Below are 13,801 nucleotides of genomic sequence, written 5' to 3'. Positions count from 1 at the left end.
GGTGTGGGGAGGGTGGTTCTCCTATCTGTCTGATAATTGTGGGGGAAGGGGGGGGAACAGGAGGGGTGGTTGAGTCTATCAGACACCACGGAGTCTCACCTTGAGTCATCGTTATGGGGTAGCGTTTCCCACAGACACTATCTATAGAGGCCTATGACCCCTGGAAAGCATACTGCTCTGCTGTAACAAGATATGGTATAACTTCCTGTAAGTATTTGTCCTAAAAAGACTCTGATGTGGCTCAGTATGTTTGCATGAAATGTAGCTTTAATACAAGGGAGCCAAGAAAGAGTGATGTGAAGCACATTCTAGCGTCATTCTAGGCCTTTAGGGCCTATATTCTGTTTTACAGTCGGTCCCCAACATCAGCACAGGTCGCAGTAAATTCAACCTAAACTGGAAAAGGCAGAGCCTGTGGTCAAAACATGACGAAAGCAACAGAAGACTAGAAGAATGTGGTATATGTAATTTCCTGCATGAGCTCTCTAGCTTTGCCTAAGTACATTGTTTGTAGACTGTATGTCTGATCAGCATTGTTGTGTGAGATGCTTTTATTCTGTTTTGGTTTCAGTGGCTGCTGTTTATGACTGGGCCATAGAACTAGTGCAAGTCGTTTTCTATGGAGGATGCAGTCATTGTATATAACTCATGTAACTCAGCCAAACAGCACACCAGAGTATAACCATTAGAGACATTGATATCCTTAAGTAGCCTGCCACTGCTCTGTTGCACTTAGATATACATCTACTAATTAAAGAGATAGTGGGGGATATACAGTACATCTCCCAATTAAAGGGATAGTGCAAGATGATCATAACCCTGCAAAAAAGATGAGTCACACAGTGAGTAGATTTATGTCTATGGTAAATTCCACAGAGAAAAAATATTACATAAAAATATTGAGAGATAGCAGAGGAACAACTGGCAAGAGACAGATAATAGGAAAAGGAAATGGAGAAGGCATTAAGTGAAAGTGAGAGAAAGAGAGACACAGAGAGAGAAAGAGAGGGAGAGACAGAGAGAGAGAGAGGGAGAGAGAGAGAGAGAGAGATACAGAGAAAGAGAGAGAGAGAGCAAGAGAGAGACAGCGAGAGATAGAGAAAGAGAGAGAGAGATAGAGTGAGCTAGAGAGAGAGAGAGAGAGAGACAGAGAGAGAGAAAGAGAGAGAGAGAGCAAGAGAGAGACAGTGAGAGATAGAGAAAGAGAGAGACAGATAGAGTGAGCTAGAGAGAGAGACAGAGAGAGAGAGAGAGAAAGAGAGAGAGAGCAAGAGAGAGACAGAGAAAGAGAGAGAGTGAGAGAGAGTGAGAGAGAGACAGAGAGAGAGAGAGAGAGAGAGAGAGAGAGAGACCTTCATGGTTGTGAGGTCTGGGGTCTGCTCACTAACCAAGAATTCACAAAATGGGACAAACACCAAATTGAGACTCGGCATGCAGAATCCTGAAAAAATATCCTCAGTGTACAACGTAGAACACCAAATAATGCATGCAGATGCGATACCCGCTACTGATCAAAATCCAGAAAAGAGACGTTAAATTCTAAAACCACCTAAAAGGAAGTGATTCCCAAACCTTCCATAACAAAGCCATCACCTACAGAGAGATGAACCTGGAGAAGAGCCCCCCTAAGCAAGCTGGTCCTGGGACTCTGTTCACAAACACAAACAGACCCCACAGAGCCCCAGGATAGCAACACTATTAGACCCAACCAAATCACGAGAAAACAAAAATATAATTACTTGACACACAACTAGAATGATATTTGGCTCTAAACATACAGTACACAGTGGCAGAATACCTGACCACTGTGACTGACACAAAATTAAGGAAATCTTTGACTATGTACAGACTCAGTGAGGATAGCCTTGCTATTGAGAAAGGCCGCTGAAGGCAGACCTGGCTCTCAAGAGAAGACAGGCTATATACACACTGCCCATAAAGTGAGGTAGGAACTGCCAAATGTATGACCATATTAGAGACACATATTCCCTCAGATTACACAGACCCACAAAGAATTTGAAAACAAATCCAATTTTGATAAACTCCCATATCTATTGGGTGAAATACCACAGTGTGCCATCACAGCAGAACGATTTGTGACCTGTTGCCACAAGAAAAGGGCAACCAGTGAAGAACAAACACCATTGTGTCACGACTTTAACCAAAGTCGGCTCCTCTCCTTGTTCGGGCGGCGATCGGCGGTCGACGTCACCGGCTTTCTAGCCATCGCCGCTCCATTTTTCATTGTTCCATTTGTTTTGTCTTGTTCCCCGCACAACTGGTTTACATTCCCTAATCACATTGTATATATATTCCTCTGTTGTTTTTGTTACATGTTCAGGCTGGTTGTTTCCCCCCTGGGTATTATTGTGTAACCCATAGGAGGTTGGATTATTGCGTTTGTTTTGTGACGCTATTTTGCGCATTTCTCTTTTGCTTTTTGGCTGGAGGTTTGATGCTGTTGTGTCCGTTTGTTGTGCTTCTGCCCAAATAAAGTCTGATCACAACTCTCTGCTCTCCTGCCTGACTTCAACACCAGTAGCGCATACGCTGACACATTGTAAATACAACCTATATTTATGTTTATTTATTTGACCTTTTGTACTTTAACACTTTGCACATCATTACAACACTGTATATAGACATAATATGACATTTGAAATGTCTTTATTCTTTTGGAACTTTTGGAAGTGTAATGTTTACTGTTATTTTTTTATTGTTTATTTCACTTTTGTTTATTATCTATTTCACTGCTTTGGCAATGGAAACATATGTTTCCCGTGCCAATAGAGCCCTTACATTGAAATTGAATTGAGAGAGAGACAGAGAGAGTGAGAGAAAGAGAGAGATACAGAGAGACAGACAGACACACACAGAGAGAGAGAGACAGAGAGAGTGAGTGAGAGAAAGAGAGAGAGAGACAGACACAGAGAGAGAGAGAGACAGAGAGAGTGAGTGAGAGAAAGAGAGAGATACATAGAGAAAGAGAGACAGACACACACAGAGAGAGAGAGACAGAGAGACAGAGAAAGAGAGACAGACACAGAGAGAGAGAGACAGAGAGAGTGAGAGAAAGAGAGACAGACAGACACACACAGAGAGAGAGAGACAGAGAGAGTGAGTGAGAGAAAGAGAGAGATACAGAGAGACAGAGAAAGAGAGACAGACACAGAGAGAGAGAGAGACAGAGAGAGTGAGTGAGAGAAAGAGAGAGATACAGAGAGAAAGAGAGACAGACAGACACACACAGAGAGAGAGGCCATAAAGAGAGGCATTGTCTGTTAGACCTTCCAACCTTCACATCTTCCTGTTATTACATTATTTTCTCATCTTCTCATTCTCATTAGTAAAAAACAACCCCATCCCCCCACACTTGATTACTGTTCTTACTGATTGTCCTGTTTGTGGCAATCTTGAAATATTATGTTTAATTATGTTTTTATTGATATTGTTAATTAATAATTTCCAAAGTACTCTTTGGCAATATGTACATTGATATGTCATGCCAATAAAGCAATAGAAAATTGAGAGAGAAAGAGAGAGAACGCAGTGTGATGACAGAATCTACTTGGCATGGTTCCAAATGATATTGCACATTTACAGTTTACAATTATGAGTGTACAGTATGACATGGTTTATCTCAACTAACCATCTCTTCTCTCAATTACAGAAAGTAATGGCACAAACCCATACAATACACTCAGTACACCAGCCATGCTGTGAGATGAGACAGACAGACAGACAGACAGACAGACAGACAGACAGACAGACAGACAGACAGACAGACAGACAGACAGACAGACAGACAGACAGACAGACAGACAGACAGACAGACAGACAGAAGCAGTGAAGTGAGTTTAAAAAAGAAACTGACACTGCAGGCAATGTTTTCAGTATCAGTTTGCTCATACTAACAGCTTTAACGAAATACACATAGGCTGTTTAGAGAGACATTTACTTAGCCAACAATGGGTGACTGACACTTTCTCATGTGTCCCAGAATTTCCAAATGAGAAGCTATCTGTTGTATCTTTTGTTTAAAATCTAGTAAAAATAACACTGACATCATCCCTGATCCTAACCACCCAAAACGATGGAAGAATGAAATTAATAAAGAAGAGATACAACCCAAGAGGCCTTCACAGTCCCTGTACTGACCAGATACTGCTACTAGCAGAGAAACATCGGAATCAATTCTACCTTGTAGATACTCTATTTCTTTCAAAAGCCAAGCAGGACAAGACATAACTGTGAACTCTGTGAACTCGGCACCAGAGATGAGCTCATAGGTGAGTCACCATGGGAACGTGTGGGTGTGCTCAGCACTCAGCCTTGGGTTATGCTCATTAGGGTATGTAACAAAAAAAACGTTTTACATTATGCAACGGAGCAAAAATAAATTGAGCTTCTTATTGGACAATTCCAGGCAATCTGTCCCTGTTTCAGTCTGTTTTTCTTCCATTTGGTGCCTAATGAACACAACCCTGGAGTATCTATGTCTCCATGCAGAGCAGACTGGCTCCACAGGCTAAACTGGCCCTCTGATCCGCATCATTGATAGCACAGCACTCCTGATGAAATATTAGTGTCTCTTGGCATTGGCCTTATGAAATAGCAGGTGGCATTTGCAGGATTTAAAAGATTACAGTGTTCTACTACCTGATGAGGCCCATGAAAATATAAAAAGCACTTTACAGTTAAGTATGACATACTGTGTCTCGTCCTTTCATATCACTGACATCTTGTAAGAACGGGAAGCTATATTCCAAATTTTCTTATCAAATCAAATTGTATTGATCACATACACATGGTGAGCAGATGTTATTGCTAGTGTAGCGAAATGCTTGTGGGACTAGAAGCGAGGCAGCCATCTCAAACAAAACACATTGCAGGTCCTCTTACATTCTCCCAATAAACACTTGATACGGAAGAAGGAGGCAGCCAGACTTCCTGAGGAATCTAAATGATCCATAAGGAGAGTTAAATGATTTAATGATGGAAAACAGTAGATTTTATGATACGGAAGAAGGAGGCAGCCAGACTTCCTGAGGAATCTAAATGATCCATAAGGAGAGTTAAATGATTTAATGATGGAAAACAGTAGATTTTATGTTGACTGGATCCTCTTAAGTCTTTTCAAAATCCAGGCAGTTGCTATTCATTGGGCATATGAATTACTACGCTGAAAATAAACATCACTATTTGACTTCGAGCCTTGACTTGTATAGCATTTGCATGGATCAAGGTTAATGGCAGGGCACGTCCACTTGAATGAGTCATAGCATTAAGAAATCATAAATAATCTGTAACGTACTTCCTGGTCAGAGGACTCAATAAGCTTATGGAGACTGTATTATAACCTACATTATGATTAGATGCAGGTCTCACTCTGTTGAGGTAGATACAGCTATAGACTGGCATTGGTCAGATGGGCAGTGTGCCAGGAAGAGAGAGAGAGAGAGAGCCGGGGGAACACACTCAGGGAATTAGGCCTAAATCCCAAAATATGATGTTGACCGAGTCACTGGTGGTTCCTGCTTTAGTTTTTGCTTGTAAGCAGGAATCAGGAGGATAGAATTATGGTCAGATTTGCCAAATGGAGGGCAAGTGAGAGCTTTGTAGATGTCTCTGTGTGTGTAGTAAAGGTGGTCTATAGTTTTTTCCCTCTGGTTGCACATTTAACATACTGGTAACCCTCTATGGTATGGTGTTTCCCTCAGGCAACAAACCACCTTTTTGGACCTCACACCGCCCCTATAATTTAAAAAAATTAAATTATATTTCTGGGAACAGAAAAATGTATTGAGATCAGATGCTTCATCGATGAGAATATTAGCAGAATATGGGCCCAGTTTCACCTACTTCCCTCCTCTCCCATGCACAACTCGACTTCCTCTCACTACCATAGTTGTAAGGACATGTTTCAGCTTTATAGCCCCTGTGACGTGTCTGGGTTACAATTTCTATCTGTAATACTACTTGTCAGTGAGCACTGCACTAAGGTATGAAGGTGTAACATGCACAAAATAGCTACTAGCTTTCCGGATCCACGTCAAAATGTCATTTTGCCTATTGATTTAATATCCAACAGAAAAACATAACTGCAGCTGAGTAAGTTAACATGTTAAAATCTGTATGGATGTTACTTCTTCCTTCTCCTCTTTTCTGTGCCCCGCCCTAAAACATTTGAACTCCCAGTCATTATTTTGCTTGGTTTCAGCACCCACGGCAATCATGAGCAGCTCCGTAAGTAGAAATCAATCATACAAATTACAATATGAATCATCTTATTATAACTATTAATACCATGTTAATATTACATTAAGTTGTACATTAAGTCATTTTTCTATTTACAGAGGCAGGTACCACCTACAAAAAGGTTAGTGTCAATTGTGATCACTTATGATAGTGTAAGATAAATATAGACTAATATATACATCTATACATATATGCTATGATTTTTGCATTTGTGAGATAATTGTAGATATTATTAAAATAGTTAGTTGTGTTTCCTTATCTTGAAAGCAGTCTATGGACAAGGGCAGACTGCAATCTACACTTTTATTTCATTAACTAGCCAGTTACAACTAATGCTAATAAGCATTTTAGGACCAAAAAATAAAAGACCTCCCTTTACCCCTTTCAGTATGTTTTAAATGTCATGTCCAGATCATCTCTTAAATTGATTGTCACTCAATGACTTGGTTTTACATTATTTTGCAATGATTATGGCATGATTTAATGGGATACTAGGCATTTTGGCAATGAGGCCCTTTATCTACTTCCCCAGAGTCAGATGAACTTGGAGATATAGTGTTTATGTCTCTGTGTCCATCTAGTATGAAGGAAGTTAGAGGTTGTTTCGCCAACTGAAAGTCTATGGGTATCGACTAGCATGGTAGTCGATACCCATGAGAGGTTGACTTGAAAGTAGTGCCAACTGTCACTTGTTAGCAGTGGCTAGTTAATTGAAACCAAATTGTGGATTACAGTTAGTTCTTATTCACATATTGCATTCAAGCTAAGAAAACAAACGATCTAAAAATGTAATTACGCTGAACAATCCCTTTAAGTTGTTCAGAAGTAGTTAACATTCAGATTTATATCCAGAGTAAAAAGCACATTTTTTTAGGTTATTGTGCTGTAGAATTTAGTATTTCATTTGTGTTAAGCTGTTTTACAAATTATTGTAATAATGTTAAATAGTTAATTACCTAGTGTCGCAGTTGATCAGAGTTGTTAAATTGCTTAACTAGTAAAATTGCACAACTTTAACAAACAATGCCAATTTGTGTGCTGAAGAGAACAAAGACAGTGTAAAATAAAGAAACACAACTTGCCTTCTCATTATGAGGGGAAATGGGATAACAGCTCAAATGGAGTAGGGCTGCTTGAATTGGGTTTGAACAGCATTTAAAATACAATCATTACTTACTGTACGTGATCTTTATTAAACTTTACAATACCACTTTTAGGAAACCAACAGTTACATATCTGAAACGGAAGAAAAGAAATGAAGAAAGCTTAAAGTCATCAGGAACAGCATTTATTGGACAGGTTATAAAGTTTTGGAATAGTCCCCTGTGGGTGGGAGTTGACAGAATAGAAGATTACGTGAAAAAGGTACACATCGCCTAATTAAATACACTAATCAAACGCCTAAAATACATTCTCACACATTTAGCACATTTTTGGTTTACTATACATTTCATCAGGTTACAAATGAATTGTTTCCAGAACAAACCATTATTAATTGATCTTGTTATGTTATACATTGTTCATTAATTATGTTATTAATTATTCATGTCTTTTAAAAGTTGCTTCATAGCATCTTTTTCTTAGGTCACATTCATGAGGTCGGGCTTCTTCCAACTGACTTCTTTGAGTCTCAAGATGTGATGGACGATTTAGAAACAAAATTTAAAATGACATTCAACAATTACAGGCTTCCACCCCGTCAGACTCCATTTTCCATTCTTCTGACTTTGGTAAGTGTGTAAATGGAATGTATTTCACCTGAAGCGTTTGTCCTTGACCAATTTCCACATCAACAAAATTAACAACAAACAATGACAATAAAACACATTATATAAAACATGTCTTGTCCATGTAGCTTATCATTTGTAGAATATTGCATGTTTCACTTTGTTTGTCTTCAGGCTGTCAGGAGTTGTGGTCATGAGGACGAAGATAGAATACAAGAACATCTTCTAAGTTTCCTGGAAGAATTGCAATTGCCCCCCAATATAAAAGGCGAGAGTAACTACACCAACTACTACACTCTGGAGGCTACTGTCATAGCTGTGTGCTACAACGAAACCCCTGGAGTCCTCAGACCAGTGAAGTACTATGGAGCATCCCTGTCCTGCAGAGGGGAGAGAGCAAAGAGAATTATGATCAATCAGTCATGTCTAAACGTGTGGCATGACTATGTGTCTTATGCAGTGTTGTCATTCAGACATCATGACCACGGAAACGGGATCAGCTTCCCTGGCACCGTAAAATGCAGAGCATTCTACAGGAATCACAAGAACAATTGTTATGAAGCCCGAAGGCCGTGCAGTAACTGTGGGGATCTTTTCTCTCTCGCAAACCCTGAGACGGACAGAAATGACTTTCCCTATGGAAACTGTGCCGAAACGGAGTGCCTGAGTAACCTTATTGTCAATGATGAGGATGTCAGGAGCAACATGATTTTGGGAATCAACTACACAAGTGAAAACCTGAGAGGTCTTAGAGAAATGGCAGAAATAGCTTTGGAACAGATTCTTATGGCTACTTAGCAGGTCTACTTAGCACCTCTGAACAGTGTGCATTTGGCCGTCATTTTCAAACCAACTGCAAACTGTGACTGTGTAAACTTCTATTATGTGATCAGGATGTCTGCAGCAATATGAGTTTTGTACACTACACAAGAGAAAATGTCTTAGAAAAATGACAGAAAACGCTTTTAAACATTTAGGTTTTGTTTCACACAGGTTTTATACATGGTGTTTTTGCTGTGTTTGACTTGGTAGTTTCAGAGGAAACTACAAGAACAATGGTGTTCTTTAATCACTCAACTGTGATTAAGGCAACTGTGCCAGAGTCATAATGCACAAGTAAATGGTTTCTGTCACTGAGAGTTGTGAATTACAGCTCGGACAAACAATACAATTATTACCACTAATAACAGACATAAAAAGCAGCCACCTTGGGAATACAGTTGTTTTACTTTTTGGTTTGGTCTTTGTGTTTGGTTGTTTACTTTTAATTGATTTATTTTGGGGGATGTTTAATTGTAATAAGCTATCAACTTTGTCCCTTGTTAAATAGTCTGCCATGTGCTTTGTGTCACAGTGGAAAATGAATGGAATGAAAATGAACACATTTCTGATGTGACAGGAAACTGCAGAAAGGGTGTGACACTGAACTTGTTTGAATGTATTCAGTGAAACCCCAGCTAAAAGAGTGGACTAAAACAACAGACAGCACCATGATTATCTAACATTGTGTTTCTTTATGACACAAACTTATCTTGTAAATATTTTGAATCCATCAATAAATGAGAATTGTTAAAAGTTGGTTGGATGTTTTAGTTTCCTTCAGGTTTTCTGCTATAACTTGGACCAGATCTCTCTGGCAAAATACATTTGATCTCAAAGTGAAATAAAACCGGATTTGGGGCGAACTCAAACTCCCACCACCAGTAACACCTACTTGGGTGATGCATTACAGCCATGCTGTAACAGAGAGGACTCACTACTCACTCATTTATTTATTCCAAGTTTAAGTGGTCATCTTTACAAGTGAAGAATGGAGGGCCAAGATAAAATGTCAGTGTGAGTTGATCCCTAACAGCAAAAAATAATAATTGTAGAGTACTCCTACTGTTTCCACAACAAAACAGGAAATGTGGAATGTTTTGATCTGATGTTAGTTAACCTTAAACCGGTTTTGAGAGGACAGCCTAACACAATCAAGAACACTTCTGTCACTGGTCCAGTTTGTACGTTTCCAGATTTTGAACAGGATAAATGCATGTTAATATTTCAAATGTTGTTCAAAACAAAGACAATCGTAAAGCAATAACAAAATCCCATGATGTCTATGTATCAGTGATGACACCATGCACATCAAGGAATAATATTATACCCTTAACCTTTTGTAAGAGAGAGAATGCTGTTTAGTCAGTAATACATTAGTAATAGTTATAACATTATGCATCAGTCGGGAGGAACTCAGGGCATCAGCGGAGCACCAGGTGTTTTGTCATCTGACTACCTTTCCCAGAGAAGTACACACGGGCATGACTCAACCTGTTGAGAGGAAAATTACCAAGATGTGTCAGACAGAAACTCAAGGGAAGTTTTGTATCACACATTTTCAGCATATTGGACGATGACTGTATTCATGTTTACCTAATAGTTATTGAGCACTGTGGAACAAATAAATAGACAATATTAACATCAAGTAGAGTTGTTTTTGGTTATAAGAGGACATTTCAGATATATTATATTGACTCAAACAAGAGAGAAGATTGAACCAGTTAGACTCGTCTTAAATGTTATGTTATTGTGTCCATTAGGCCACCAGTTAATGTATTTGAAACATAGTTAGTCTAATTAGATAAATGTTTTGTGTTATATCTAGATTGTCTGAGATGCCTCAACCATAGAGGGGAAGGTTTAGGCTAAGGCTTTGTAGTCGGCACTCTACAGCACAGCGATAACAACTGGCAACACCCTCATGTTCTCTCCAGTCTGCTGGAGAAACGAAACCTCAGAGCAACAAGCCTCACGTCCTACAGTTAAACACTAGCAGTAAAACAGTGGTAAAATAATAAAGAGCACAGAGATGAGTGATAAAAGGCTGTGTTTGTGTTTGTTAAGTAAATGTACTCCCACCTTGTAACGGCTTTCTAATGGTGAAGGAGAGTCGGACCAAACTGCAGCGTGTCTATTGTGATTCATCTTTAATAAACAAACGTAACACACAACAAAACACTACAAAAACGAAAACCGAAAACAGCCTATACAAGTGTCTACTAACCTCTAACCAGGACATCAAGACACACAGGACAATCACCCACAATACAACCAAAGAATATGGCTGCCTAAATATGGTTCCCAATCAGAGACAACGGTAAACACCTGCCTCTGATTGAGAACCACTTCAGACAGCCATAGACTCTCCTAGAACACCCCACTAAGCTACAATCCCACTATACACAGATTCCAAAATCCCAAGACAAAACACGCCACAATACAAAAACTCTATGCCACACCCTGGCCTGACCCAATACATGAAGAAAACACAAAATACTTAGACCAGGGCGTGACAGAACCCCCCCCCCCCTAAGGTGCGGACTCCCGAACGCACCTCAAAACAAATAGGGAGGGTCCGGGTGGGCGTCTGTCCATGGTGGCGGTTCCGGCGCGGGACGTGGACCCCACTCAATTAATGTCTTTAGTCCCCTCTCCTCGCGTCCCTGGATAGTCCACCATTGCCGCAGACCATGGCCTAGTAGTCCTCACCCAGAAACCCACTGGATTGAGGAGCAGATCGGGACTGAGGGGCAGCTCGGGACTGAGGGGAAGCTCGGGAGTGAGAGGAAGCTCGGGAGTGAGAGGAAGCTCGGGAGTGAGAGGAAGCTCGGGAGTGAGAGGAATCTCAGGCAGGTTAATGGATCTACCAGATCCTGGCTGGCTGGTGGTTCCGACAGATCCTGGCTGACTGGCAGATCCTGGCTGACTGGCGGATCCTGGCTGACTGGCGGATCCTGGCTGACTGGCGGATCCTGGCTGACTGGCGGATCCTGGCTGACTGGCACTTCTGGCGGATCCTGGCACACTGGCGGATCCTGGCACACTGGCGGATCTAACTGATCCTGGCAGACTGGCGGCACTGGTGGCGCTGGGCAGACTGGTAGCTCAGGCGGCGCTGGGCAGACTGGCGGCACTGGCGGCGCTGGGCAGACGGGTGGCTCAGACGGCGCTGGGCAGACTGGCGGCGCTGGGCAGACTGGCGGCGCTGGGCAGACTGGCGGCGCTGGGCAGACTGGCGGCGCTGGGCAGACTGGCGGTGCTGGGCAGACTGGCGGCGCTGGGCAGACTGGCGGTGCTGGGCAGACTGGCGGTGCTGGGCAGACTGGTAGCTCAGGCGGCGCTGGGCAGACTGGCGGCGCTGGGCAGACTGGCGGCGCTGGGCAGACTGGCGGCGCTGGGCAGACTGGTAGCTCAGGCGGCGCTGGGCAGACTGGCGGCACTGGCGGCGCTGGGCAGACTGGCGGCACTGGGCAGACGGGTGGCTCAGACGGCGCTGGGCAGACGGGTAGCTCAGACGGCGCTGGGCAGACTGACAGCTCTGGATGCTTCATGCAGGCTGACAGCTCTGGCTGCGCTGAACAGAGGAGTACTGGTGCCTCTGGAATGAGGGGCTCTGGCGCCTCTGGCATGAGGGGCGGTAGCTCTGACAGCGCCGGACAGGCGGGAAGCTCCGGCAGCGGCGCCGGACAGGCGGGAGGCTCCGGCAGCGGCGCCGGACGCTCCGCATCGGGCGCCCGGACAGGCGGAGGCTCCGGCAGCGGCGCCCGGACAGGCGGGAGGCTCCGGCAGCGGCGCCGGACAGGCGGGAGGCTCCGGCAGCGGCGCCGGACAGGCGAGAAGCTCCGGCAGCGGCGCCGGACAGGCGGGACGCTCCGGCAGCGCTGGACAGGCGGGACGCTCCGGCAGCGCTGGACAGGCGGGACACACTGTAGGCCTGATGCGTGGTGCTGGCACTGGTGGTAATGAACCGAGGACACGCACAGGAAGCCTGGTGCGGGGAGCTGCTACGTGGAGGTGGTACTGGATAGACCGGACCGTGCAGGCGCACTGGAGCTCTTGAGCACCGAGCCTGCCCAACCTTACCTGGCTCGATGCCCACTCTAGCCCGGCCGATACGAGGAGCTGGAATATACCGCACCGGGCTATGCACCCGCACTGGGGACACCGTGCGCACCACTGCATAACAAGGTGCCTGCCCGGTCTCTCTAGCCCCCCGGTAACCACAGGAAGTTAGCGTAGGTCTCCTACCTAGCGTAGCCATACTCCCCTGTGAGCCCCCAAGAAATTTTTGGGGCTGACTCTCAGGCTTCCATCCGCTCTGCCGTGCTAGCTCCTCATAATGCCGCCTCTCTGCTTTTGCTGCCTCCAGCTCGGCTTTGGGGCGACAATAATCTCCAGGCTGATCCCAGGGTCCTTTACCGTCCAGTACCTCCTCCCATGTCCATTTCTCCAGGTAGTGCAATCTCTCCCACTGTAGCTGCTGCTGCTCCTGCTGCTGCTGCCTCTGTTGCTTCTCCTGTGGCTCCTGCCTGTTGACACGCTGCTTGGTCCTGTGGTGGGTGATTCTGTAACGGCTTTCTAATGGTGAAGGAGAGTCGGACCAAACTGCAGCGTGTCTATTGTGATTCATCTTTAATAAACAAACGTAACACACAACAAAACACTACAAAAACGAAAACCGAAAACAGCCTATACAAGTGTCTACTAACCTCTAACCAGGACATCAAGACACACAGGACAATCACCCACAATACAACCAAAGAATATGGCTGCCTAAATATGGTTCCCAATCAGAGACAACGGTAAACACCTGCCTCTGATTGAGAACCACTTCAGACAGCCATAGACTCTCCTAGAACACCCCACTAAGCTACAATCCCACTATACACACATTCCAAAATCCCAAGACAAAACACACCACAATACAAAAACTCTATGCCACACCCTGGCCTGACCCAATACATGAAGAAAACACAAAATACTTAGACCAGGGC

The 13,801-nt window shown here is 43.5% G+C and overlaps 1 long non-coding RNA gene across 3 annotated transcripts; it reads left to right on the top strand.

Moving 5' to 3' along the window:
* The first annotated feature begins 6,015 nt into the window (after positions 1 to 6,015).
* On the top strand, positions 6,016 to 9,563 carry LOC135568951 (uncharacterized). 3 transcript variants are annotated; one of them, XR_010462768.1, is made up of 4 exons: positions 6,016 to 6,246; positions 6,357 to 6,379; positions 7,476 to 7,988; positions 8,160 to 9,563. It is a non-coding gene; the product is annotated as an uncharacterized LOC135568951 (long non-coding RNA). The 3 variants fall into 3 exon arrangements; XR_010462769.1 differs by lacking the exon at positions 6,357 to 6,379; XR_010462767.1 differs by lacking the exons at positions 6,016 to 6,246; positions 6,357 to 6,379 and having other exon boundaries at positions 6,391 to 7,988.
* Positions 9,564 to 13,801: the final 4,238 nt, after the last annotated feature.

The sequence above is a fragment of the Oncorhynchus nerka genome, unplaced genomic scaffold, assembly GCF_034236695.1.
Source record: "Oncorhynchus nerka isolate Pitt River unplaced genomic scaffold, Oner_Uvic_2.0 unplaced_scaffold_1308, whole genome shotgun sequence".
NCBI lineage: Eukaryota > Metazoa > Chordata > Actinopteri > Salmoniformes > Salmonidae > Oncorhynchus > Oncorhynchus nerka.
Note: the sequence above shows the minus strand (reverse complement) of the source record. Positions and strands in the feature narration are given on the sequence as shown.